This window comes from Betta splendens, chromosome 7 (genome assembly GCF_900634795.4).
Source record: "Betta splendens chromosome 7, fBetSpl5.4, whole genome shotgun sequence".
In the NCBI taxonomy this organism is placed as follows: Eukaryota; Metazoa; Chordata; class Actinopteri; order Anabantiformes; family Osphronemidae; genus Betta; species Betta splendens.
In genome coordinates this window covers 4,090,178-4,118,069 of record NC_040887.2, presented here as the reverse complement: position 1 = coordinate 4,118,069, position 27,892 = coordinate 4,090,178, and the positions used below count along the sequence as shown (strand labels likewise).

Sequence of the window (27,892 nt, the reverse complement as noted above, 5' to 3'; positions counted from 1 at the left end):
TTTCATTTAAAGTCATGTGAGTTAAAAATCTAGAATCAGAATCATCTCTGTCGCTGGCAGAGAACGGCTCTCACTGCCTCGGAGTCCAAGTGGCCGACGTGCACACGCTGAGAGGTCGTCTTTGCTGCACAGCAAAGTCAGAGAGTCTGGACTCAACACCTGCCACCGAGGAAAACACAGTGACACTTAAAAGCCGCGCTGTGCGCTCAGTTGGCGAGCTTAGTGTCAGACTCGCACGCAATGTGTTGTTTAAAATCCATCATGTCGGATTAAAAGACACACTGCTGCCAATAGGGAACCTCAAGAACGTTCAGTCTGAGCGTGAAATCATCGTCCTGAAGTGGATTCACCCGCGTGAGCACAAATGCCAGTACAGTACAGTCCGTGTCAAAGTAAAGTGGTTGAGAGAGAGAGAGAGAGAGAGAGAGAGAGAGAGAGAGAGAGAGAGAGAGGGAGAGGGAGCCGGTGTAATGGGGCAAGATAAACACACAGGATGTACAGCATGCATGCGTTATGTGTAGAGGAGTGTGAACATGGGGGACGGTGGGTGTGATGATCATCCATGTGAGTAGATGAGCTACAGATTAGTGTCCAGGCTCAGAAACTACAGTCTGAGTTTAATGAATACTTAAAGAGGAGGGGAAGAGCTGCAGAAGTGGTTAAAGGCCATTGGAGCATCTTCTCCTGCTGCCTGCTTTCCTCCCGTCCTCACAGACTAACACAGAGATCACGACAAGGTGGCTTCAGACCTCAGCATCGCTCCTAAATTCCCCTGGTTCAGACCTATTTCTCTGCCCTAAATGCATAATTTTGTAAATGAAGCATCTGCTTGGGTGGTCCCAGTAGGCCCATGTGGGCTGACACACACACACACACACACACACACACACACACACACACACACACACACACACACACACACACACACACATCCCTTAAAAACGCAGAAGAATGTGCGACTGAATTGAGCGTTTAGTATGTTGATCAAGTAGCAGTAACTCTCTGTGATGTTGCCTCAGTGCATTAGATAAAATCTTACAACAGATGCTGCTGCACGCAGACAATGGATCACAATAGTGAAGAGGAAGGTTGCTGCGTGAACACAAACAGAAAGCGATGTGTTTTGGTTTTCTTAAATTAGGGCCGGCCTTTTTTTTTAAAAAGCGCGTATGTGCAGATCAACAGATTTCAGACGAGTGGCGCACGTGACGAATCAAAGACGCACTCGTCAATATTTATATGCGCAGAAACGGAGCTGAGCGTGTGTTACAGCCGGCGTTTGTCTGTGCAGTAACACAACTGACAAGACAAATTAAATGTAATGACAACAGAGTTATGGTGGAAACATCGATGCAAAGCTGCTTCTGGGCCGGTGAAACCGTTGTAGAAGCAGATCTGTTCCATTCAGTATTTGATATTACGCTGTGTGAAACCGTGTTTGATTACAAAATGTCAAAACTCCGTGATGCAACTGAGAAGCAGCAGGTAACAACCCCCCCCCCCACACCACAACCACACACACACCCACACACACACACACACACACACACACACACACACACACACACACACACACACACGCAGGCCTATGAATCTCTTCGGCTACGTTTTTTCACCTGTCCCCCCTTCTGCGCATGCTTCCATCCCTGCCTTCCTACTCCCTTTGAACCCCCCCCCCCCCCCCCCCCCCCCCCCCCCCCCCATCATCAATCCCCCCTTCCTCGTGGTGATATACTGTTGGAGGTCAGTGCGCGCCCCGAGGAAAAGGGGCTTGATGAATGGATCCATGATCACTGGCTGTAATTACAGTGTCAAATGAACTGTTAGCTGTCCGGCATGCACAGGTTCACCCTGTGTGTGTGTGTGTGTGTCTGTGTGTGTGTGTGTGTGTGTGTGTGTGTGTGTGTGTGTGTGTGTGTGTGTGTGTGTGTGTGTGTGTGTGTGTGTTTTCTCCTAATGCCCTAGTCAGCTCCCCACAGATGCAGTTGCCATATCAGCATACACAACAACAGATGGGCTCCACTTACACACACGCGCGCAGACACAAGCGTGAGTCCACGCGTCGCTGTGCAAAACCGCCGTCTCACAAACCATTCGTCAAAGTCTGGAGCAACAAAAAATAAAAGTAGCACATCCTGTTGGAATATTTATAACTGCATGTTTGCTTGTGTGTGTGAATTAGGGTCATGGTGCTTTAGTCCTCACCCCAATTATACCACTTCTGTACAGACGCACATCGAAACAGGCAGGTTAGTATCTAAACATTTAGCCACAATACATCCTGTCAGAGATGATTCTGCTCAGCTGGAGCCCATTTACGCTGCCTGTCTGACAGATGTGGGGTTGGTCTCACACACACACACACACACACACACACACACACACACACACACACACACACACACACACACACACACACACACACACACAGGTCAGGATGAGCTATTGACCTCCACACACACACAGCTATAACTGTTTCTTTCTGTTCTGTCTCACTGCTGTAGTGCTTCACACTGTGGCCCCACATCCGGTCCGGTGTCTTTCCCTGTGTTATTTCTTTCCTGGTACTCCAGCTTCCTCACATGCGTGCAGGAGCAGCGGAGAGAAGCCTGAACAGCTCCGTGGTGTCTGATGTCCTGTTAATCTGCTCAGACATTTTGCTATACTCTCACTGTAAGTTGGGTGAATCATTTATACCACTTGGCCTAATGCAGCCAAGTGTCTGCTGCACCAGCTAACACAAACGCATGCCTCAGTTCTCACAGACGCATTGTGTGCACAACAGGAAAACACCTAATCAAATTCAGAGCTACATCCACGGCAACAGTAAAAATTCCTGTCACGTGTGTGTGTGAGCATCTGTACAGTGTGAGTGTGTAGTTGATATCCAGGGTTTGCTGTGAGTGTGATTTCCCACAATTCTTATCAGAGTTGTGATCACAGAAAACTGGTCTCCTCAAATGGAACACATCCTACCCTCATATTATAGGACACACACACACGCACACACACACGCACACACACACGCACGCACGAACGCACGCACGCACGCACGCACGCACGCACGCACGCACGCACGCACGCACGCACGCACGCACACACTGACGCGTCCCTATGTTTCCTTCCTTGAGTCTAATTCAATCTGCAACTTATAACACAGCGCTGGAAAACACACAGCCATGAACATGAATGCAATTTGGAAAAATCTTTGGTGAGGGTGTCTGTCTTATAAATACATAAGTTTCTTTTGAAACTCCTGCTCAGAACCAGCGGAGGAAATCTGCCCGGGGATGGATAAAACAATTGCTGCTTTAGAAAATATGAAAGAATAGGGAAAAACAAATGGGAGAAAATGCTGCCACAAATACAATGCAGCAGAGAGGGAGACATGCAATATTCAGTGGGGAAAGCAAAGAGGTCGACATTTTGAGGACTGGTGGTAGTGGGGTTAAAAAATAAAAAGCAAATGGCTGCCAGGTTGTGTTTGACTTTGACTCCTTCATCCGGCTTTTTCATCTCTGAGATGGAAACACTGGTGCAATTGCTTTTTTGAAGATAGCGTCTAATTGACAAGCCAGTTAGCTGGTGCATGAGCCCACAGTACAGACGCTGTGTACTCCCATTAAAGCACCGCCGCCGTTCGGCAGCGGAGGTAGATCTGAATGCTGATACCGAGGAATGAATGCAGCGCAGTTCACGCAGAGGTAAAAAAGTGATGAGAAAACGCTTCGATACCAATCGCGCTCAGAATCGGGCTTCTGCTTTATTCTGGGAAATGTGTCCTAGTTAGCACCCTGCTGCTCAGTGTACACACACACACACACACTGATACACACACACCTACGCCGCTAATGAACACGCTGCTCTCCCACCTGGGATTTCTCCCACTCTCTCTTTCCTTCCCTCTACCTTTGGTCCGTCTCTCCATCCTCCCGCATTCATTCCTGACAGCTTCTCCTCTGCGGGATCTGACGTTTGTCACTCATACATATCCAGATCGGCAACACCCACCCACACACACACGCAAACATTTGCATACAAATGGCGCACAAAACGAAAACACAAACCAGCACAAATATGATAAATTCGCACTCTAATACATTTGTGAGCTCGCACACGTACACACACACACCTGCGATCCGGGGTCGGAGCTGTAAGTGAATACATTAGCACGCGTCGGTCTGACACTCGCTGCCACCTCTGCATCTGCAAATTGGATCAAATAGCAAATCTATAATTTCCAACATTACAAGCAGTTCTAAATGCGTCAATCCCCCGATCTGTAATAAATTGGCGTTATTCATCATGGCGCTTGCCGTACACAACCCCTATTATTCAAATACTTGTTTTCACATCTTTTTAATCAAATTTGCATAGATTAATTTCAGAATGCTTAAAGCCTGAAGAGTCGCCCGCCTATGGAACGCGCCGCATTCTGTTCAAAGGCTTGAAACACTTGCGTCATTTTTACATTGTGTGTTGTATGATATGTGTTAATTGAAGCAACTAGTTAGTTGGACTCTTTTAATGCAGGTCACAGTTATTTTTCATCAAAGTCTTACAGCTGTGAGCCTCAATGTCAACCGGGCTTCGTTTAAGGCAGACTTCAAACAGTTCATTTTTAGGCAGTCATTTAAGCTGTTTTACTCGGAGGCGGAAGATGATGGTTTGTTCAAACCAGGTCAAAAACCTTTGAAAATTATCTGGTGCATGGAGATTGGGTGTTACAGAAATAGAGAACAGAGAGAATAGATCATCATCGCTGGTGCCTGTGAACAAAACACAAGCGTCGCTGTTTGAAATCTCATTTTCAGTTTAGCGAATCCCCGACATGGGGAATCCTTGGATGTACAAAAGAGAGGTTGAATTTAACCTTTCACCACCCACCACGAAGCCTCAGGATGCTGGCGGACTCACTACTGGTACCATGAATACTTTGAGTGCACACATGACATGTGCCTGTGAACAGCATTAGACTCCAAACACTGCATATAATCCATGTGCTGCTAAATCGCACCCGCAACACATGATGAAACAAGTCCATTTAACTTTATAGCCTCACTACAGCAGCAAAAGCACTTTTTATTTGCTTTTTAAATGTTTTTACTGCAGCTTTTTGATTAACAATCCAACTTTTCCAAATGCTTCAGTGCCAGAGTTTCCCTTTTTAGTTCTGGCCTTGTTTTCTGTGCCAACTTTTTGTCTGGTGCCAAACGTCATTGTTGCTGTCGTTGCTCTATGCTGTATATGATCAGAGTAACTATAGGCAGACATGCAGATTAAAAGGACTGCATTTAAAAGGGGCAAGGACGGGATGGTGGCAGTCTCAGATTTGCTTGTAAATGTTTTGGCCATTCATAATTTTATTGGCAGCTTTATCAGACGAAGCCTAAATGTGGGCGGCTGTTGAATGATTAAAGACAGAAAGATTGTGTTTTCACACCATATGTGTCGTGTTTGCACACTTGTGCCAAATGGTTCAAGTTAGACACCAGACACCTAAAGAAACTCCCCGTGGTGCCAATAAATGATAGTGTTACATTTGGCTCCTCCATGCTTTTACTATCTAGCAGCTGTACTTAGCTGTAGGGGGCTTCTCAGAGACTTCATCAAAAACAAGAGCGGACAAACATTCAAATGGTCATATGGGACGTTAGACTGTGTGTGTGTGTGTGTGTGTGTGTGTGTGTGTGTGTGTGTGTGTGTGTGTGTGTGTGTGTGTGTGTGTGTGTGTGTGTGTTCCAATTAAGCTGATTGCTGTTTAAAATTTCACTTACTGTAATAATACACACAGAGATTCAGTGAACCTGTTAATGCCTGCCGGGTGTGTCAGCAATTCAGAAATACATCTCCACACACACACACACACACACACACACACACACACACACACACACACACACACACACACACACACACACACACACACACACACGCACACACACCCGCGCGCGCGCGCGTGCCCAGTGTCCTACGGCCCCATAACGGCATATTGCCAAAATAAACAGCATCAGCCCTGTCAACACCGAAATCTCTCACTGCAAGCGGAAGTCTTAAGACACACACCTGCCATCACACACACCTACACAAACATAAATGTATCCACACTCACTCAAACACATCTGTAGATGTTCACAGAGCGGGAGGAGGATCAGTGAGGTGCTGATATTTCAGACACACATCTATATATACTGGCTCTATCTCCATCTTTCTCATCCGCACACACACACACACACACACACACACACACACACACACACACACACACACACACACACACACACACACACACACACACACACACACACACTCCTCACCCCTGACAATGATACAGAGTGCTACTGACAGACCGGAGGACAAGTGATTTCCTGGCAGCCTCTTAATCCAAGCCGGCCTCCGTCGACATTTGAGACCCGTGTATGGGATCCTCTCATATCTGACCTTTAACACAGCCAGACCAGAGCAGGCAAAGGTCTACAGCTCCCCAGTGGCTCGCACAGATTTGATACACTACACAGGAGCAATCGCTCTGGGACGAATGTAGACTTGACTTAAACCATCACATTCTCCTAAAACCGGGGCTGGATTAGACCTTGTTCTCCCTTTGGACTCGATGGTCCTAACAGTCGACTGGTAGACCTTAAAGCATGCATTCGTTCTCCCACCCAATCTAGTGAGCCTCTCTCTTCTGCGGGTGCCTCAGAAAAAAGTCTGGGCCAAGACACATTTTTAACAAAGCTGTGTTTCCTGAAGAATTGGACCAGATTCATGGAGAAATGGAGAAACGTGTAAAAGTTTCATGCGTTTTCATGAGCCGCTGTAGATTCATGTTGGACGGTTTTGCAGAGCAGTAAATGATTTACACCTGGTGCTTGCTCCTGTACATTGAAACTGTAGCTAACAAAGCTGCAGGCTACGCGTCACATGAAGCAGGTATATACTGTATGCATGGGCCCACGTCTACATTCATGGGTGGAGGTTTGTGCATCTCTCTGCTCTGCGTGCCACAGCCTGTGAGTATAAAATGGAGTCGTATTGAAGAAAACCTGACACGCCACCGTGGCTTTGAGTCACGGAGCGTGGACCTCCCGCCTCCACAGCCCCCTGCCATGCGCGGGCAGATACGGGCCGGCGTTGACCCGCCACCCGCGCCCCTGACACCTGCCACACTGCTCATCCAGCCAGCGGTGGCGCGTCTGTCAGGGCCGGGGCGAGCGGCTAGCTGGTCACCAAGCAGTTTAATCTCCAACAGATCCCTACCACCTGGCTCTACTGGCACGGCACCAGGCCCTGCAGCCCTCCAGTCTGGCGCCTCCCGCTGTCATGGTGCAGCGGGTTCGGGAACTCAACTGTAAATGGAGGGCGCACATGAGGCCTATTTTTGGATCCTTTGCTTAAACACATCATATACTGTATTCCCCCAATGCAGCCTGCCTGCTCTGGGTGCAGCTGCAGCTGGAGCCCCTGGTGGCCCACGGGCTCGGTGCTGCATAAGTGTATGTGAATACATAAATGTTTGCCTCAGGGGAGGATTTGCTACTGGGTCTTTGATTATCAGTTTGCAGTCGGTCCTTTCAGAACGCCACAGTTCTTGAATTCCCCTTGAGCAACGTAGCATGTGGCCTGTAGTTAAACCCTCCATCTGCTGGATGAGCTTTTGGGCCTGGCTGTGTGCCTCCCCGTTCTACATGTATGTGCTGTACAATGCAGTGATGTGAGGTTAGCCAATGATGACGTTGCTTCAAAGAGAGGCCGTTGAATAGCGAGTAAATGCCTGTCTTACGTTTAAGGAACAGTGAATGGGATCGCATTTCGCGTCCCGCTGATTCACCGAGGTGTGCGTGCCTGCTCTGGATTGCATAACAAACCAGAATCTGTGACAACATTTTGGCCACAGCGGCTTAATTTTCCTGTTCTGCTAATCCTTCGCTCAGCACGTAATGAGCCTTTGCACACACACAAAACCCCCCCAAAGATGCGCACACTCTGCCCTCATTCTCCAACACACACGTCTGATAAAAGGCGTGAGGCTCCTTACATTTACAGTTCCACACGTGATCTGTGTAAGCTAACCATTTAGATTCACACAGGAAAACGCTGCGCCACAATAATAGGATCATCAGATTTAATACAGCTGCACTCGTGATTCAACCCTCACTGTAAATTAGGTTTGCCACAAAATGTACTGGAAACAAATCAACAACCACCAATGGAGAAACAAGTGGTTCCTTCAAATTCATCACCAAATGTACTTCTTCTTCCCTGCTACGGTCTCAGGATCATTCACTCCATTAAATAACCTCCCTCGTAAACACACACGTTTGAGAAAATCAGGCGTTCAGTCAAGCACACCTGCTGCAACCAATCAAGGGCTTAATTAGTTGAACCAGGTGTGCGTAAGATAGAACGCATCGAACACGGGCAGCGGCGAGGGGTTTGTTTGGTGTCATGTTTGACTGTGAGAACAGTTGGCGCCAATATGCTCAAAATCACATTAGTGACGCTTGGCGCTCCGTGGGACTCGGTGGAACGTTCGGGGGCGTCCGCTGTTCGCGGGGGGAGGAGAAATGAAGCGCGCACCCAAAGGCGCAGTGATGATGAAAACATCACGTGAGGAAGCTTTGGAACAGGAATTTACTTGACATCTATGATGATAATACCGTGATTTTGAAGTTTGGGAAACACTCTCCATTACAATTCATATCAGTTGATCACAAGGGAAGAGAAACGGGAGCGACACCCCAGTTCTCACGACTCCGGCCCTGAAGGAATGACACCGTCTGCTCCAGCCGCACTCAACGGCTTCTGCTCCTTTCATTTGGATGACTAATAACAGCCCGCGCTGCTCCATAAATCATGGTTATTAAGCACAGTAAGAGAAAAGATGTTCACCTACAGTACGAAAGCGCCTTCCTTATTTGTCACAGTCTCATTGAGCAGAGGACGCAGAGCGCTTGCTAACGCATCTGCTCAGCTCACGGCATCATCGCAGTGAGGAGCTCTCGTCCACCTCCATTAAACAAAAGAGCGGAGTCAGACAAAGGCAGAGAAGGGCTCCGATTGAAATAGATGAGCGTGAGGCGCGAGGCGAGAAGCCGGGAGCCGTGGAAGCAGGAAGCCAGACACTGGGAGGTGGGGACCCTGGGAAGCTTCTGTTCTCTGAACACGGAGGGTTAGTCAGGCAGCACTTGGCAGTTGGTTCAAAGCAGCAAACTCTAAATCAATTTTTCACAGCTTGTCCAAACACACACACACACTGGCGCGAGGAAGGATATACACACAATAGAAACCACAAACAAGCAGACAATGCCAAACACTTTGTAGTGGACCTGTGCTATAAAAAAGTGGGTGTCACTTCTTATGGCGCGCTTGAAACAGGAGCGAGCTGGGTTTGATACCAAGACCGTGTGTGTGTGTGTGTGTGTGTGTGTGTGTGTGTGTGTGTGTGTGTGTGTGTGTGTGTGTGTGTGTGTGTGTGTGTGTGCATGTGCGTGTGTGTGTGTGTGTGTGTGCGTGTGTGTGTGTGCGTGTGTGTGTGTGTGTGTGTGTGTGTGTGTGTGTGTGCGTGTGTGTGTGTGTGTGCGTGTGTGTGTGTGTGTGTGTGTGTGCGTGTGGGGCCAATGCAGTGTTTCTTTAATGAGCTCGGTTTACACACTCCGTTAATTGGCTGGCACAGCAAAGGACTGTCCAAGATCTACAGAGCAGCGTGCGCACACACACACCTCCAGTCCCACTCACACATCCACATCTCCATTTCACTGTCCTTATTTATTCATGTATTAGTTAGTTTGTTCCACTAGGTTCACTTGCAGGCTGCTGTACTAATTGCCACTATATTCTCTGCATTGATTTCTACTCCAGCGCGTGCACGTATGCGGACAGAGTTACCGAAACCGCTGGTAGGAGATTCTCGCGTGCAGCCGGGTTCAGATTCTATTCTGAGTAAATGTGTCCGTTTGCCTGTATCTCCCTAACATGCATTCATTCCTGTAAGAGACAGGTGAGATGGCGAGGAGTGCAAGTGTTCTAATTAAAGTGTCTGGGAGCGAAGGGAGCCAAGCTTTCTTTCAGCATCACTCTCATCACGCTGTCTGTAAAAATAGCATCAACCCCACAATCCCGGGCAATATTCTGTCGGCTCGCAGCTCAGGGCTTGTTTCTGGTGAGCAATAGGAGGTGCAGCGCGGAGATTTTGCTGCTGCTGCACTACAAATACGGAGCAGCCATACTTGGTCTGCACAAACATTCTGATCTCGCTGGGTGCGATAGTCCATTCAGACTGGGCTGTGTGTGTGTGTGTGTGTGTGTGTGTGTGTGTGTGTGTGTGTGTGTGTGTGTGTGTGTGTGTGTGTGTGTGAGCAAGCCATGCTAAACATGATTACAGATGGGGATGGCGTGTGTGTTTGTGTGTGTGTGTTTGTGGGTATGTGGGCAGGCAGCACAGGAGGTCTGCAGGGAGAGATAACTGTTCTGTAATCTGTCCTCTCCTTCTCACTCACACCCTTCTGCTCAGACCACTAAAAGCTTAGCCCTGGGCTTACACAGCACACACACACACACACCCAGCCACCCACCAACACGTGTGTACACACAGGAAACCTCATATAAGGCCCATCCCCGACTCCCATTCAGTCCTCACAGTTTCTTCCAAAGTCCAGAGCAGCTGTGCACAGAGTGACAAATAGAAAAGAAAAAGGGGCGTTGGGCCTGGACAACAGAGTGCATTAGCACAGCTCTGGCCAGTCAGGGTTTATTATCTATTAATGATGTGCAAGACAAAAGTCCACACATGCATGCGTATGTGCACTAATGCACTCACTTGCACCAGGCATTCAGAGGGAAAGAGTGAGAGTGAAAGCAAGTTGGACAGACGGCCATTTAATCTTTAAACAGGCTGCTGTAACGTTGAAATTGAATTTGGATGGTGCAGGAAGGCTGAGTGCAAAACAATTCCAGCTCTATGGATATATGTATATCTCCTATTGTATTTTACTGGTGATTTGTATTGTGCTTAACTTATGAATAAACACTGCTTCCTTCACAAATCTCCATCCTTTAGGTTCACATTTTGTTTTTCCAGCAGCTGCTCCTCCTCTGCTGTGACCCACTGCCCTTCCCTCTCCTCTCTCCACCCCCCATGAACAAACAACTCCTGGTCAGATGGATTTTCTCTGCACCATGTCTCATTGCATTTTCTCCTCTTTTCCAAATACCTCTGGGGGTGATGAGGAGCATGCTGTGTCAAGGAGATTCTTAAGATCATTGTCTCTTCATGCTGGGGAGTCTCAAATGTGAACAAATCTGTCCTCAAAGCAGCTGAACCCTTTCACCTCTGCCTCGTTCTGAAGGGAAAGCACAGCATTGTCATTACTGTGAGCAGGGTGGCCAGTAAGTGGGAAATGACGCGATCTAATGAGTTTATGTCAAGTGGGTGACCAGAGGCTAGAGGTGACAATTTATACAAAAACGTACCAGTGTTTACTGTGGAATGATGTGTACAGGTAATAAGGTAAGGAGGAGATTAATTATTCAGCAAGACACATAATCATACAGTAAAACATTGTTTGTTTACAGAAGGTTGTTTGACAATTTTACTCATTATTTCATTCTTTGCACTGACCTATAGAAGTTTTATAATTCGTGAATTTAATCACATACTTTAGATTTTGTAGATTTTTCCATTCTACGCAGAATTTCTCTGTCTTACTCATTTTTAATGAAGTGAGTCTGCTTCAAATGAGCTTCCAAAATGTGTGCATGCATGTAATGTTGATGTTTGAGCTTTTATTATGAAGATGTTTTATTTTGCTTGTGATGAATAAGTGGTACAGGCCCTGTAAAGACACTGCCATTTGTCTGCACCGACAGCAACCACCGCAGCAGCTGGGGAAGAAGAACTGATGTCTGCGACACAGGCGTAGAGCTACAATGAGGCCCATGCATGGTGACCTCTAGTCGTGTGCTGTCTGAGGTTTCCTGCAGCACCATGGACAGCTCCCTCAGTGATGCTGCTGCACCGGTCAGCACCGCGGACAGCTCCCTCGCTGAAGCTCAGTGTTGTGACACAGGACAGTGACTCTTAGCGGAGGTCAGATGGGTTCTAAGGAGCTGTTTGCAGTTATGGATACAGCTTCAGTCAGACCACGGGAAGAATACCTTCATCTCAGTCTGACACTAATGCCTCTGGCGTGAAATCTTACCGGATGTCTCACCAGTTTACTCAATTTAAGAAAGATTAATGACTTTATCTAACAGGATAAAAGCACATAAGAAGTGATGTCGAAGTGTTACACTGCAGGGTCATGATGAGATGTACTCAAATTAATATAGTCCTAATTCACTTAGTTCCAACCTCTCTAATGCCTGTAGCAAAGTCAGCCATTTTGTTCCTCGGTCACAAAAATCACGTGGGGTCACAGTGGATGACTTTAAATGACATCATCAATGTTCACGCCTTAAATTAGCAATTTAGGACTGCTTTGTTCTAATAAGCTCAGTATCGTGATCAGTATCAGTGGGAGTTCCAGTACAGTACACAAAACAGCCAAGAGCCGTTCAACCTCAAAGCGATGATAGAGCAACGTCAGTGTTTATTACAGTGACTTTAGTGTGAGTGCTGCCTGGTATCAGCGCTTAGTCATTACTACTGTACTGTATGTTTTTATTTGTTGTGTTATAGAACAAGCTAACAGTAATGTCTCAGTGTGGAAGCACTTTTATTACAAGCATTTACAAGCATTGCAAATTGAAAGTATCATATCATCATATGACATGACGTCGGCGTGCTGTACGTCAGTGTAATGAACCATTTGCAGATAAATGTATAACAGCTTTTCTGAGCACGGCTCCAGACAACCTTCGCAGCAGCAGTCGTTCGCCCTGCTTGCTTGGTGTGTTCACAGAGCATATGTTATCTGGTTGCTGTGATGATTACCATATTATTATACAGTAATAATCATAATAATTATTTTTATAAGGTAAATGCAGCTGTGATTTGATCTGTTTTCCACCACTGCCCTTCAGTTAAGAAATAAAGCAGACACTCTGCGACTGAGAAGTTTAGTTCAGCATTTCAGTGTAAAATAAGAGGGGAAAGCATATCGACTAAAAGTAAGTGACAATGTAATGCCTAGTGACCAGAGGCCCTAAAGCTATCGGCATCACAAATTAAGCCCCTCTTTGTGCCCTTCTCTGCCACAGCTGCAGCCTGAGCGAGGACACAAGGCCAGCTCTGCCTCATCACATAAAGGCAAGCGGAATGCTAATAAAGTTGGATTCAATCAAATTGAAAGCAGCCTTTTGGTAATTCATGGCTTTAAAATTAGGATTCTTGTTCTGCATTCAGAGCCTCTCTCTGTCTCTCCCACACGGCGTGAGTCTCATCCTGGCTCCAAATGAATGAGCTGTGTGTTATCTACTGACAGGACTGCACGGACGGCGTTTTCCTGTTAATTGTGTAAAAACGTAAACACTTCGGCGTCGTATGATTCTGTTTACATAACATCATCCTGGGGCGAAGTGATCACTGCACTGCTGATGCTCCATTTCCTAGAGTAGATAACATCTCCTCGCTGTGCCCTTTTTTTTCCCATCACACCCTTTGTGGATTAAGCCTTGTTTTCTGTCGGCGCTGACGCGTATCTTTGTCTCCTCTGCCTCGGGGACTATCGCTATAAGTCCAGCTAAGCAACAAGTTCCTATAACAAACAGCTCAGCAGCTGGTGGAGGTTGCTGCCGTCACCTGACCACCAAATGTTAATATTCCAAACCAATGCAGAGCCTGTGTTCCTGTGCCATCGCCTTCCTCCTGCATGTGCCCTCAGAGTGCTGCGGCTAATGGCAGTGTCATAATATTAGTCATATTAGGATGGGATTAGTAAGAGAAGCCGTCTTAAGGATGTGATCTCTACGAGGGGGTGCCAGATACTGCTTGTATTACTGTCAGCCCTGTCTCACACACACTGTGAGTGGAGCAGCCTCGCCTGCTTCCCTCAATAGGAGCTGTGGAGAAACATGACACACTGAAGCGCACCCCCTACTGTAGCTCATTCCCCTTCTTCCCCTGCGTGTGTTTTATCTCATCTACTGAAGTGCTGGTGTTTCACAGCAAAGCAGGAGAGTCGCGCGGGGAGGTGGAGGCGCCCGGATCGGGAGGAGCCGCTGCTTCGCTCTGGCGCCTCTTTTCACCGTGTTGCCTCGTAGCCTGGCACACAAAGCGGCTGCTCGCTGCTCGTGTGCCTGTTTAGACCTCAGAGCAGCTTCCGGCCCCTTTGGCCGTCGCCTGGTCCACTGGTCCACTGGTCCACTGGTCCAGGCAGATGAGGACAGGAGGCAGCTGCCACCTGACGTTATACATGGCGTAAAGTGAATAATCTGCATTACCCTAGCTGGATGGTTTATATTATTATATAGTGCATTCATTAAAACTCTTAAGTACTTTTTGTGCAGTTGTTGGTGTCAGTAGCTTTGGTGATCATCCCATTAGCAGGGCTTGTGTGACTTGTGTCCATTTGTATTAATGAGTAGAGCTTATTGATAGGTGAAGGTGTTTTTCAGTGGCACTACAGCAAATTTAAGAATATAATCGTGTCATTTCTTTTCTCATATAAAAAGTGTGGAGGCAGAAGCTCTATGTGCGTGCAGCCCAATCCAGATAATTATTCAGCAGCTGATATTTGGACACGTTTGAGTGTTGGGCTTCATCGTTTCCTTGATATTAGCCATTAGTGGATTTCAAACAAACACAAACACCCCAAAAACCTGCACGGCGCTAATTACTGCTTAGCATGTGCTCCGGCTCAAACATACCAATCTACGGTTTATAAAGCTCCGCGCTGAATCCATAATTACATAATTAGATATAATTGCATGTGCTGTGGGCATGTCTGACAACCTAATGAGGCGGCCGTGAAGTAGCTAGTGGTTCCACTTATAAGAACATAATCAAAGACAACAAGATAAGAAAGCAAACGCAGGCTGCTGCACTCCAGCAAAAAGAAGTCGAATTACAGGAAAAAAAATTAGTGACAGAGTGAGTTTACTGCTCTCATTATACTCTGTCAACAGTGGTTCCATTCATCAGTGACCGTGCTCTCTGCGGGTCCCATGTCACAGCCTTTGGGACGTCATTTGCACAACACATTCATTACTCTTCCCCGCTGAAGGAGTGACCAAAACACACACAAACATGCCTCAAGGGAGCAGAGATAAAACACACACACACACACACACACACACACACACACACACACACACACACACACACACACACACACACACACACACACACACACACACACACAAGGCCAGGCCCTAATTATGCAGGCCTAATGACCACGGTGATTGCTGTCTAGTTGTTGTTAATGAAGAAAGCTGCCGGAGCCAGAGGCTTGTGTGTGTCTGTGCAGCTCTAACTTCTGGCTAAGAGCTTCTCTTTTGCCGTCAGCCATAATGAGTCAGCCTTGAAAGTGCCAAAGGTACAGTGTCTGTGCTGGTGCGTTTATAACGGCTGCTGAAAGTGATACCACCTCCCGGCCCACACACCGGCGGAGGGGCCTGTCACCGCCGACTCATTAGCAGAAGCTATAGGCGCAGCCGACGCAACAAATCAGAATGCGTCCTTAAAAAGCGGCCAGATGTCGGAGGCTGGCTGCTGCAACAGTAACGGAAGTTCACTCGTAGACCATAGGTTTCAGCGGAGCTGTGCCGCAGCATGTGCTGCAATAGAAGGCGCCTGAGCGGCTGTGATGTCTCACTGAACCTGCAGGATTTGCACTTCTCATTCATCTGTGGAGAAAGTCTCAGAATAAGCTGCACTGCATCATGCAGCGCATCCTGTGTGCACGAGTCAGGCTAATAGAGATGACCTGTAAATGATGCCCAGCCCTCGATTAACTCAGACTCAAGCTAAGACTAGGATAATATTGTTATCTATAACTTGGACTTGACTGGAACCATGAAATGACATTGACTGTGTGAAAAATGACCCACAGACTGTTAATCAGCTACAAACACGCACCGCTGTTCTTGTTTTTCATGATAAAATACTTTGTGTTTCCAGCTGTGCTGTCATAATAAATAAGCTCTAATGAGCCATTAGCCTTTAACTTGTTTAAATTGCTTCAGCAAACACAAACCCGAGTTTTCTGAAAACAAGCCTTTTAGATGTTGTTCTATATAAGATACGATTTTCATGCTAATACAAAGACATTGGTAAACGACCCCAAACAACCGACGTCGGCAGGTTTTTCCGTTGCAGCTTCGTTTTCTGGCTTCGTCGGGTAATTTCCCAGCCTGTTGCTATATTTGTCTGCTTGTGTGCATCGATGGCAAGGCTGTGGTCGGCGGGTCAGTAACACTGTCAGCGGCTACTTTATCGGCCCTGGTGCTGAGATACAAGGCTAATGTTATATATGAGTGTGAGGAGACAAACAGCTAATGAGTGTGTTCTCGTCTCGTTTGTGCAGAAAGGACGGAGAGCGATGGAGCTCGGTTCACTGCAGTTCACAGCACTTCTCATCTTCACTGCGACGAATGAAAGAGCTGCATCTTAACGATCTCCGTTTGTTGTGAGAACGTTCATTATGTGCTAATTGTTCTAGGGCAGTGAGCCGCTGAGTTCACCTGTGTGTGAACGGATGGAGCCGCCGCAGCAGCAGCAGACGACTGGGGATGATAGAAAGGGCCTGGGATGTCACCACGGTATAAACAGCGACGCCGTCGCTCGCTGGTGCATGTGCGAAGGTGCGAGAGAGATGTGATTGGGGGGGGGGGGTGCGGGGGGGGGGGGGGGGGGGGGGGGGGGGGGGGGGGGAGCGGGTGGACAGTAGCACAGCGCAGCACACAGGCTGGTCAAGAGAGGCCATTAAGAGTGTAAATGAAGGGAAACGTGTAATGACAGGACACCGGAGTCACTGATGAGGGTGATGGATGGCTTCCAGCTCAAATACACGACAGTCCATCACTCACCTTAGACATACACACACACACGCACACACGCGCGCGCGCACACACACTCCTGTGCTGCATTTTCACACACTCGCCCGCGCTCCTCATTCTCCACCTTATTAACCTTCTCCACGCATCCACTCACAGTAGCTTGCTTTGCAGCGGCCCTTCAGCGTCGTGTACTGGAGTTGCACACACACACACACACACACACACACACACACACACACACACACACACACACACACACACACACACACACACACGGCGTCACTCAGCGCTGCCCCATCACACGCCCTCATTAGTCAAAGATGGAGAGCGCTGCAGCCGCGCTCCCCAGTCGGCGCCGGCCGTGTCGGCACTCAGCAATTATTAGCGTCTGTTTGCTTATTATCGCCGGTAAATAGATTTGTCGTTTAGTGTGCAAAGTGTCAAAAACAATCAGGAATTCAAAGTGATGAGTGCGACGTCCTGCAATGATCTATTTCAGACAATCAGGCTCCTTTAAAGCCACTGACTACCTTCATGCTGTTACTCATTTTTTCCTGTTTAACTGTTTTTAAAATCCCCATTTCGTGCAACAAATTGCCAAACGCTCACTTACTCAAATAAAGTTGCCTTTGTTTTCTCAAATGATGAATCCGTTAAATAAAGACTGTTGAATTCATCAGCCGGTAAAACGCATTTGGATAACTCACTACACGGCAACTGATTATTTTTTGAATAAACATTTTAGCATTTTCTCTCTCGCTGACTGACACAGACTGCTCATTTATCAAAAGGCCCGTTCTTCATTCTCTAATGATCGACTAAGTTGTTGAATAACAATTAGGCCTCTGTCGTTTGACAAACTGATTGTTTGTGCGCCGCGTCGCACACAAAGAGCGCCGCTCGCAGCGATGCTTCATATTTTACCCCCGGTGCCGCTCCGTCTTCTCTCCTCCGTGTCTGATCTTTATCCCTCCGTGGCTCTGTGGTGGAGGAGCGCGGGCACAGAGGTGCTGGGTAAACAGTGCTTCTGCAAAGTGCTTTTCCAGCCTCTGTATACCTGCGTAATAGAAGCAGTAATGGAGTTTGTTCAGGCTACGGTAATCCTGCAGCCGTGAGCGCGGCATCTGTGACGCCGCTCTGTTCCACAGCAGCTACTGATGTCTGTCGTGGCCGCCGCCGCTACTGTCCCACCGCAGCCGCTGTGTGTGAGTGTGCGTCCGTGCAATTGAAGCGTGCGTCAATAACGTGGATGTTTGTGTGCAGCAGAAATTGCATGAGAATATTGTTGGGTTTTGCTGTGAGGTGTGTGTCTGCGGGTGTTTGGGAGAATAAAGCCTCTGTGTGTGTGTGTGTGTGTGTGTGTGTGTGTGTGTGTGTGTGTGTGTGTGTGTGTGTGTGTGTGTGTGTGTGTGTGTGTGTGTGTGTGCGTGCGTGGGTGCGTGAGCGGGTGAAAGAATCTAAAAAATATATGTTTGGATGTTATAGCTCACCTTTGGGAGGTGGGATAAGAACAGGGCTGGCGGCTAGGAATGAATTTACAGGGCCCGATCTCCCAGAAACAATTTCTTTATGTGGGTTACACACATTTTAGTGGCCACTCGTCCCCCTTGGGCCTCCGTGTACCACACACAGCTACTGGAGATGGCCAATGAAATACAGAGCACCTTTTATAGGACACATGCTTTTTATTTATTGTTATTTATCCCCTGTAGCTTTCGTTCTTTGTTCCTCTCTCTCCCAGTTTAGTTCCACCTCTCTCATTCTCGTTTCTCGGGGCTTTTTTTGTTTCCGTTCCTCATGACGCTTAGCTGCGTACACGCGGTGGCAAATGAAAACGGGTGAGATTGCCTTTTACAGGACTCCTATTGTATTTTTTTTTGTGGCTCTCTTTCCCCGTCCCGCGTGTCGTCTTCTGTGTCCCCACACAGGAGCCCGGCCATTATTCCCAGGGCCCAGACAGCTTATGGGTCAAAGCGGAGGATGAAGGAGGTGAACAAGAGAATTCAGGAAAGTGTGTTAAAGGAGCGCAGGGAGACATAAAGGAGGTGTGGGATGTAGAGACATGAAAGCTGCTGAAGTGGTCTCACTGTGACTGTGGGGCATGTTTCTGTATGGAGTCATGGTGAAAATGGTCCAATAGGAACCAGCCCAGTTTGTTGAAGACGGGAGCACAGGACAGGAAGGTAATGGTTAAAGTCTTCCTGGACCCACAAAGGCAGTAATGAAATTCGTAAATTATTACCTGATCTATTCAAGTAATAACCAATAGCCAACGAGTGAAGGAGGATTCTTTCCCCTGCTCTTTTTTCACTGACATTAATTTTCCACCAGCAAACTTGGACTGGGGCGTCTCTGTGGCACAGGGATTAAGACACCAACGCTGACCTTTGATGCAGCTCCCTCCCTCAGTACCTGACATATCTGCACTAATTGCTACATAAAAAAACCCACACATGCACACACGCAACATTTTGAACCAAGAGCCAAGTCTTGACCTGAAGCACATTATTATGTTTGTGGAGATTTCTGTCTCCTGGTTTCCACTGCACACAGATCTGCCTTCTGTATCCTGACTTCATCTCGGTTTCTCGTGGAACGAAGTTAGACCTAATGAGCGTAATAATACTTTAATGCAACGATCATTTAGTCATTAAACAATCTGCCCGGTTATTTCCTTCTGGCATTACGTCATGCCTCTTCCTGTTGTTTGCCTCCATATACCTTCTGCCTTCCCTCCCTGTAACGTCTACGCATCTTCAATTAGTAATTTGAGCAAAAGCTGAGAGGCGTCGGCCGCTCGCTGCCTCCCGCATCCCCGTCCTGTCGGCCATGTCTCACTGTCAGCTCTGCAGCCTCGTCTCATGGTCTCAGAGAGGCAGAGCGGGAGCACGTCCACCAGGTATTCACAGCTGGGATGGTCATCCAACTGGTTTGAATCATCAGTGTCAATATGTCGCCAATAACAATAAGAGGTGCTGAAGTGCAGTGGTTCCACTGTTCTTACATCGTTCCCATCATTCATTCATCCCTACGGCACATCTGGTGATCTGGTGCAGGACTGAAGGCAGGGGCCACTGGTTTCACAAGGATGACTTCCCCTCACACGCTCCAGACGCACCTTCTCATGTCTAATCGCTAAATCCATCCTGCTCCCGTCATGTGGCCACGATAAAAACACACGTGAACCTCAAAAACTGTCTCTGATCTGCTGATGTAACATTGGGAGAGTCCGCTCCGAGCCCGGATACTGTGAGGTCGTGTACACGTAAGAGAGAGATGAAACCTATCCAGGGTGTGCAACTCCTCAAACAACCGCAACCATTTGTCTTTGCTATTAAATCACCGGCATCACCGCCGCCAACTGATGGGACCTGACCGGAGGATCAAATCCGTGTCTGTAATGGAACAGATGAAGTGTAATCCACGGCGCGCGTAAATGGCTTTCAGAGGCGAGAGAACCAGTAGCCCCTTAATACAATCACATTCACGCGTGACAGGTGCGCCACTAATTTAGCCTCCGTTTTGTCACGCACACTTTTCACACAGGCGGATTCGGCGGATGCGCCCCTGTGTTGCGCTCGCGCGCAGAGGCAGCGGTGGTCCGTACCTGTTGGTGCGTCGCGGTCTTGTTCTGAGCCCAGCAGGTGCGCCTCTCTCCCGCTCTGCTATCGGAGACAAGGGGCTCGCATCCCCTCCCCAGAACCATAAAACGGCTCCTCCGTCACGCCGGCCGCTCGGGTTCGACTGGAGCGGAAGAAAAAGTTACAGCATAGCATCCACCTCCGCAGCGGCGCCGGAGAGAGCGGCGGCCGACGGCAGACCGGGTCGGTGCGAAGCAGCGCGGTCCCCTCGGCGACTCCGGAGCGAGAAACGCTCCCCCGAAAGTTCCTCTCCTCTTTCGCACCGCGGGTGTGACGGGAAACTTATTGAGCCGCAGCGACACACGACGCATCCAACTTCCAGCCCTCTAATCGGACTTTTGTTTGCGCCGCTAATTTCCTCCGTATCCTCCCCGAAGGGCAGTGATGAGAAAGTGGCTCAGTGCGGCGGGACGGAGGTGCGATGCGGTCGGTGAGTCAGTCAGATTGTTGTGCGCTCGCGTCTGACCGCACGGAAGATGGAGAGAGCGGCGCTCGCGCGTCCGCTCGGAAGTGGAGCAGCGCTCCCTAGCGGCCGCGCGAGGCAACAGCTGCCTGGACAGGCGCATTCAATACGCCCGAGAAGGCCATATGCGCTGCGCCAGGACCTGTTGGATACACGATGTTAGTATCTTGTCTGCAGACAAACAGCGTGAGGCCTCGTCCAACGACGCGCGCGCACACACACACACACACACACACACACACACACACACACACACACACACACACACACACACACACGGCCACAGATGCCTCAGCGATGCCTCTCGGGGGGCTCGTTGCTGGATATGGGGGAAGTCTCAAATGTTTGTGTCACTTCAAGAAGGACAAAACAATATTGCCTCTCACTTCCACCCCTCCACCCCCAGTGTCTCTCTCTCTCTCTCTCACTCGCTCTATCCTGAGTGTGTGAAGTTCAAATTAAATTGAACTCACTTTAGCTGAGCTGGGGGCATTTCCCAGTAGACTAGACTAACACAAGCAGGGGGGTGATGTACACGCTGCCCTGCCAAACTGACCTGTGTGTGTGCGTGTGTGTGTGTGTGTGTGTGTGTGTGTGTGTGTGTGTGTGTGTGTGTGTGTGTGTGTGTGTGTGTGATCTGAGTTTACTTTACTGCCTGAAACGACCTGAGCTGAGTTTACTCACATCAAATATCTTTGATCAGTCTCTGTCACTCTGACCAGTGCAGTTAATTTGTGTCCACTGGCTCTGGAGTCTAACTGTGTGTGTGTGTGTGTGTGTGTGTGTGTGTGTGTGTGTGTGTGTGTGTGTGTGTGTGTGTGTGTGTGTGTGTGTGCATGTGTGTGCGTACATGCATGTAATGTAACGTGCAGCTTCTCAGCTGCAGTCGCAGACAGACAGTAATCGTATCAAGGCCGTGGACGTCTGGCAGCAGAGGAACTTGGTTGTAAAACACCAGACACACGCTCTGTGAAACAAAGTAGTGCTGAACTTCTGGTAGTGTGTGTGTAGTAAATATTGGCGTCAGCATACAACTGCCTGTGTGCGCCGTGCAATCGAGGTGATGATGTATGGTTGCACACATGGATGACAGGGTAATTGATCCACCGTGGGGGGTGTGATTGTGCGCGTGTGCGCGGAGGCCCGGTGCCAGTCATATATCATTTCACCCAGTGAGCTAATCTGTTACTCTGACAAAGAGTTCAGATTACTGATCTCTCCTTCCCGGGCCTGCAACACCATCGTCTCCCCTTCTCTCCCTTCTCTGCCGTTTCATCTCCTGACACCCTCTGTGTTTTCATTCCTCATTTTCTGATCCCCTCCACATTATCTTCCTAATGTATTAACGTATTCTCCCTCTCCCCGTCTGACTCGTCCCTCCTCACTTCCTCTCTCCTCCGTCTCCCGCGCTCTCTCAAGTAACACGGGTGAATCGTGGGTAACCCAGCCATGGGATTTGTCTTCAGCGCCGTTCTCTGGCAGCGCAGTTAAACTCAGCATGTGGACTGCAAGATAACAAATAGAGACACACATGAATGCAGTATACCAGGGCTCCTTGGAACCCGGCAAAGAAAAAAAACTAATTCTTTTGGGGTCTGTGGCATTTACACACACACACACACACACACACACACACACACACACACACACACACACACACACACACACACACACACACACACACACACACACCTACAGCAGCTGCTTACATGGCTTTAGGACACAAGGCTTCCAGTAACTTCCTGGAAGCAACTGTACCTGTTCAACCTTGACCTGAAACACATTGATTCATAGCATACAGTATAAAGTCGGGCTCCAACCTTATTGCATTAGTTGCGACTACATAGATTTATGTCCTCACAGCATGAGTATTACAAGTTCACACACAAAGGCAGGGATTAGCATGTGCCAATCAGAGGCCTCATGCGCCGCTAACACAAAATAGATTCAACAATTCCCACCAAGCGAAAAGATTTACGGAGCACGCGCAGCCTTGAAGGGGGCGCGTCGCGTGCAGCAAATGTGCGACGTGTGGAGTCAATATAATCATGAAGCATCTCAGAGCGGCGGAATCACATTCATTTTGTCCTGCATTTCCTTCAATCGCCGAACTGGGTTGGAGTCAGATGGGCGAAACGGAGACAAACGCTGGCGCACTGTGAGCTAATCCCTCCGCGCGGAGCGGGCCACATGGCGCCGCGTGCACTCAGGATAATCAGAGCAATTAATGATTGCAGGCGGGCGCCATGTGGCGGCTCACGGTGCTGATGGTGAAATACTTTCTATTAATTAGACTAATATTCCGCTGCAGCCGGTCAAATGTGCGGCTCCTGTTCAGACCTTGCTTGTTTGCTGCAGCTGTTTACATCTGTACAGTGGACACAGCATCACTGCTACACATCCGTCTCTATCATTTTACACCGTCCCTCGTGGTTACTGGTGGTGAGCGTGGTCGGGTCCTGGGGAGAGATCGGGCTTTGTTCAGGAGGCGCTCAGACACAGTCTCTGCGGGGGAGGAGGGGAGGAAGGAGGGGAGGCAGCCGTCCTCCACACAGACTTAACCCCCCACCGGAGAGCTCCCCCCCCCCCCCCCCCCCCTCCTCTCGGTGCAGCCGTGAGCCACGCGCTGATCCCTCCGGTCCGGACGCACCGCGGTCCCAGCGTGAAGATGAGCGGCCGCGCTGGTGATGATGCATGGAGGGAACAGAGGAGCTCTGCCTCTGCATCAAGGAGGATGTGTGACTCTCCTGCATTTCAGACTGTGGCTCAATCTGAAAACTTCATGAGTTGAAGATTGGTCCTTTGCTGTTACGTTGGTATTAGAACACACCCGGTGTCACACGGAGTCTCTGTGTGACAGCATTAATGCGACCACTAACGCTCTGTGTGTTTGTGTTCCATGCACCATGTTCCACTGTGCGCTGAGCATGTTCAGTTTGACACACACACACACACACACACACACACACACACACACACACACACACACACACACACACACACACACACACACACACACACACACACACACACACACACGCTTTGGCCTTGGTCTTGTGTGCTGTGTGTTGGCAGACAGTAATACCAGCATTAGCATATGAAAGGCTGCAGCTGGAGGACGTGTCTGTCACTGCTGCTGTTACTTGTTGCTCATTGTGTTTTCCATTTTGTTTGGCAGCTCCTCTGTTCATCCCGTCCTCCGCCGTGCCGCTTCCGCCTCTCGCTCCGTCTCCTGTCAGTCAAGCCGCTTGTCTTCCACTGATTCCAAGTTATTTCCTAAAAGTTCCCCCCGAATCTAGAAATCTAGTTTATAAAATGCTGAGCGAGCCCTTTTTTACTCGAGCGGTGCTTCATGAAAAGACCTTCGAATAATGTGAGTTACTGTGGAAAAAAGTTCCAGTAGATCACTTATCACAGGCTGTAAGTAGAGTTGAAAGACGGAGCTGCCCTCGGCAGAGAACACTTTATCTCAGATAGCAGCAGGGTGCAACCTAGCAGCTCATCTCTCTCTCTCCTCTTGTCTCTTTCTCTCTCTTCCTCTTTCACTCAAAGATGTAAATGTTCAAACGGACTAATTCCTTCAAAGCTGCGATGAGCATGAAAGCCCGGTCTCCGCCCTCATTGCTAATTGATGACCTTGCATAGCAGCATGAAAGCGGGTTGAGCCTTGCTTGAGTCTCTCATTAGCGCTAACGGCACTACAGTTAACTCCATTAAAATTACATTACAGACATCCTAGACACACCTTGTGCTGATCTCCTCACTTTAAATGTCATTGAATTGGGTGATCTCTGAGAGTGGAAGACTCCACTGTGTTCGTCTGACTAGACTAGTTTACTGTACGTGCGCCGCTACCGCTTCCGACGTCGCCGAATTTTACACGACGCTTAAGCGCGGCTGACGTTTGAGCTCACTCTTTGCTCAAAGCGCCACAGGTGGCGGAGGCGCACGGAGGCGCTCCCTTCCTCCGTCTCAGGCTGCGTCTGAGTGAAGCAGCTCATACAGAGTGACAGCGTGACTGACGGCCTCCTCCAGCTGCTGTGGCAGCACCTGGAGCTCCTCCGGGGCGAAGCTGCAGGACGCTGCTGCGGAGGGAGGACGCCTCCGCTGCTCCCGCTGCACCTTTAAACACCTCACGCAGCAGCTGGATGGCTGAGAGTGGGGTGGAGGCTCCCACTCTGCACACCACTAATCCACAGTAATTAGTGCAACTGAGATGGCACCTTGGGTCAATGTGGATGATGTACAGTATTTTATTATCCTTCACTATCGCCTCTAGTTTTATAAAAGGATTAAGCGGCTATAATCCATATTATGCTCCTCTTTTATTATCAACCCCCCTTTAGAGCGGGATCAAGGACTCTCAGGACAGTATTTTCTACCCAGTTTACTTTAATGAATCAATTGGACCAAACCTTGAGTCTTCACTTCCCCTCAGATGTATCTCAAGTCCACATGCAGACCAATAATAATAGATAATAATAATAGATAGATAGAAATAGCACAGTTAGATTTGATTGGTGATCCCTGCTGTTATGTTAATTGCCCAAACATTAGACTTAACATACTGTAAGTAAAGATGCTGTGACTTATCACATGTCTGCGTGTCATCCCATACATGCAGGATGACGCGCACGCCAGCTGGAAAGCTCGGTCCGTGCAACGGGAGCCTTCAACGGCAATGGTTGACTTTTTAAAATATTCAGTGGCGAAGGTCTGATCTGAGAGGCTGTGCAAATGACAGCTGTGTTTCGTTTCATTGCAATAAGCTCCACAGTACAATGTCTTGTGCACCAATTAGGTGATGCAGAGAAAATCTGTGTCTCTGGGACTTTAATTTGTGTAGGTTCCACTGGTAAAGCCAATCATTTTTACACCAACACCTTCCATCCTCCTCCTCCTCGCTTTCTCTCCTGCTTCGTGTCCTGACCTCTCAGCTCCACTCATCTGAGCAGCGGGGCTATGAGGTCATTTCTATAATCTCCTGAGGACAATGAGATACAGGCGTTATAATGCAACAGCCACTCATAATCCAAAAGCTTTTCAGGAAAAACAACGCCTATAAAAATCTGGGATTATGTTGTTCCACGCTACCGGTTCAGGGACAGGAATATCTGTCGCTCCTTCTGTCTTTCTTTTTTTAATCCTCTCTCGCTCTCCATTTTGTTCCGGGTGTTTTTTCTCTCCCCTATCACACAGCTGTGCTCCCTCGTTCCCGCTCCCTCTCTCTCTTTCTTTCTCTAAATCTCGTAAACAGCTTTAGTTCTTATCAGGATGGGATCAGACAGAAAAGGCTCTATTTGGAGGCTGGAGAGGAAAAGTTGTCTGCAAATGCATTTGTCAGGTTTATAGCGTTCTATAGCAGTTAGCACACAAAGAGAGACAAGTGAAGGAGAGGGAGGGAGGGAGGGAGGGAGGGAGAGCGAGAGCGCCTGGAGTTTCTTAGGTCTGAGAAGCTATTCCTCCGCATGCATTGAAAAGTATTAGCAGACACTGTGCCCTTAACCCATCCCTGGCTCCAACACCCTGCTACACTGTGGCTCAGTGTACATAAGCTGGATTAGAGTGTGACACAAACACAAGCACGGACGCACGCCTTTAGCTTTACATATGTGAGCAGCACAGCTGCATATCTGGCCCCAGTGAAATAGGATATAACTTTTACTCATGCCTCAGTTCCTGTTTTTTCTTGCTCAGCCGTGTAAAACCTTGCAAGACGGAGGCAATTGTTTTCAATCTCCTGCCAAACAAAGTGGGTCCTGCCTGGCTACGCGTTCTCTAGACGGCTAGACGCCACCCCGTCCATGCAGACGCGTGTCCATAATCCTCCGGAGGCATCGCTGTGCAGAGCACGACCACTGGAAGCCGTTCAGTCTGTTTGTTTCTGCTGCCAGTGGGAACACACTGCGTCCATTCATCTGTCTCACCCTCCCTCTGCCTCCCTTTCCCACCTGCTTCCCTCTTTCCCCCTAATGACAACACCTACGCATAATAAATGATAACTAATGCTGCCCATTGGCTGTAGCAGGAGGCAGCTTCATGTGAGAGTTTGCGAGGGGGGATTTTTGCTCTCGTCTCTGTTCCCAAGTCGTGTCTGTTACTTATCTGACTCCAGCTTACTGAGGAAAAAGACACCAGAGGGAGCCAAGATAAAAGACACTTTGGAGAGGAGAGAACCAGTGAGCCCACATTCCCTGCTACTAATAGCACTATTTTGAAGAAAAATCAGCCCCAAGCAGGAGTAGGAGGAGGCAGACAGGCTCTGTGGTTATAAATGTCACCGAGTGGAGAAAAATGATTCTTTATTTTGGTTTTGGCCTAGTTTAAAAACACTAAACTTGTCTTTTATCACGGTGTATGAAAATAAACAGTAGGTAGAGGTGGTGGGATTATAGGATGTCAAGGCTGGTAAAATCTGTCCTCATAAAACACTTTATATAAAGAAAACAAATGATTATGTAATGTTTAAAGATAAACACTACAGTAGTTCTGACTTGGTATCAAATAGCACTTTATGTGTGGTTTTAGGGCCCCCTAGTGGTCAAACCTATGTACACTATCTGTCGATAACTCTCAGACGTGGGTACGTCTTGTCTGGCAGGTATTGTTTTAACTTGGTGGATTACACATTCCTGCAAGATCAAATTAAGGACACATATTATGTAATCATCATTCATTTGTGTTTCCTTCTCAGTATTCTGGTGCTTTTTGTCATTTTTTACGCTCAAGCCCCTCTGTGTAATAATAATAATAATAATAATAATAATAATAATAATAATAATAATAATAATAATAATAACTATTAAGTATTCCTTAATATCAGCTATGACAGTAGCAGGTTTCATTTATC

The 27,892-nt window shown here is 48.2% G+C and overlaps 1 protein-coding gene across 1 annotated transcript in view; it reads right to left on the bottom strand.

The window, feature by feature from the left end:
- Window positions 1–21,049, bottom strand: part of LOC114858498 (chemokine-like protein TAFA-2) — a 49,831-nt gene extending 28,782 nt beyond the window's left edge. The window contains exon 1 of the mRNA XM_029155828.3: window positions 20,546–21,049. The gene's annotated coding sequence lies outside the window, so the exon portion shown is untranslated. The remainder of the gene's footprint in view (window positions 1–20,545) is intronic.
- Between the last annotated feature and the right edge of the window lie 6,843 nt (window positions 21,050–27,892).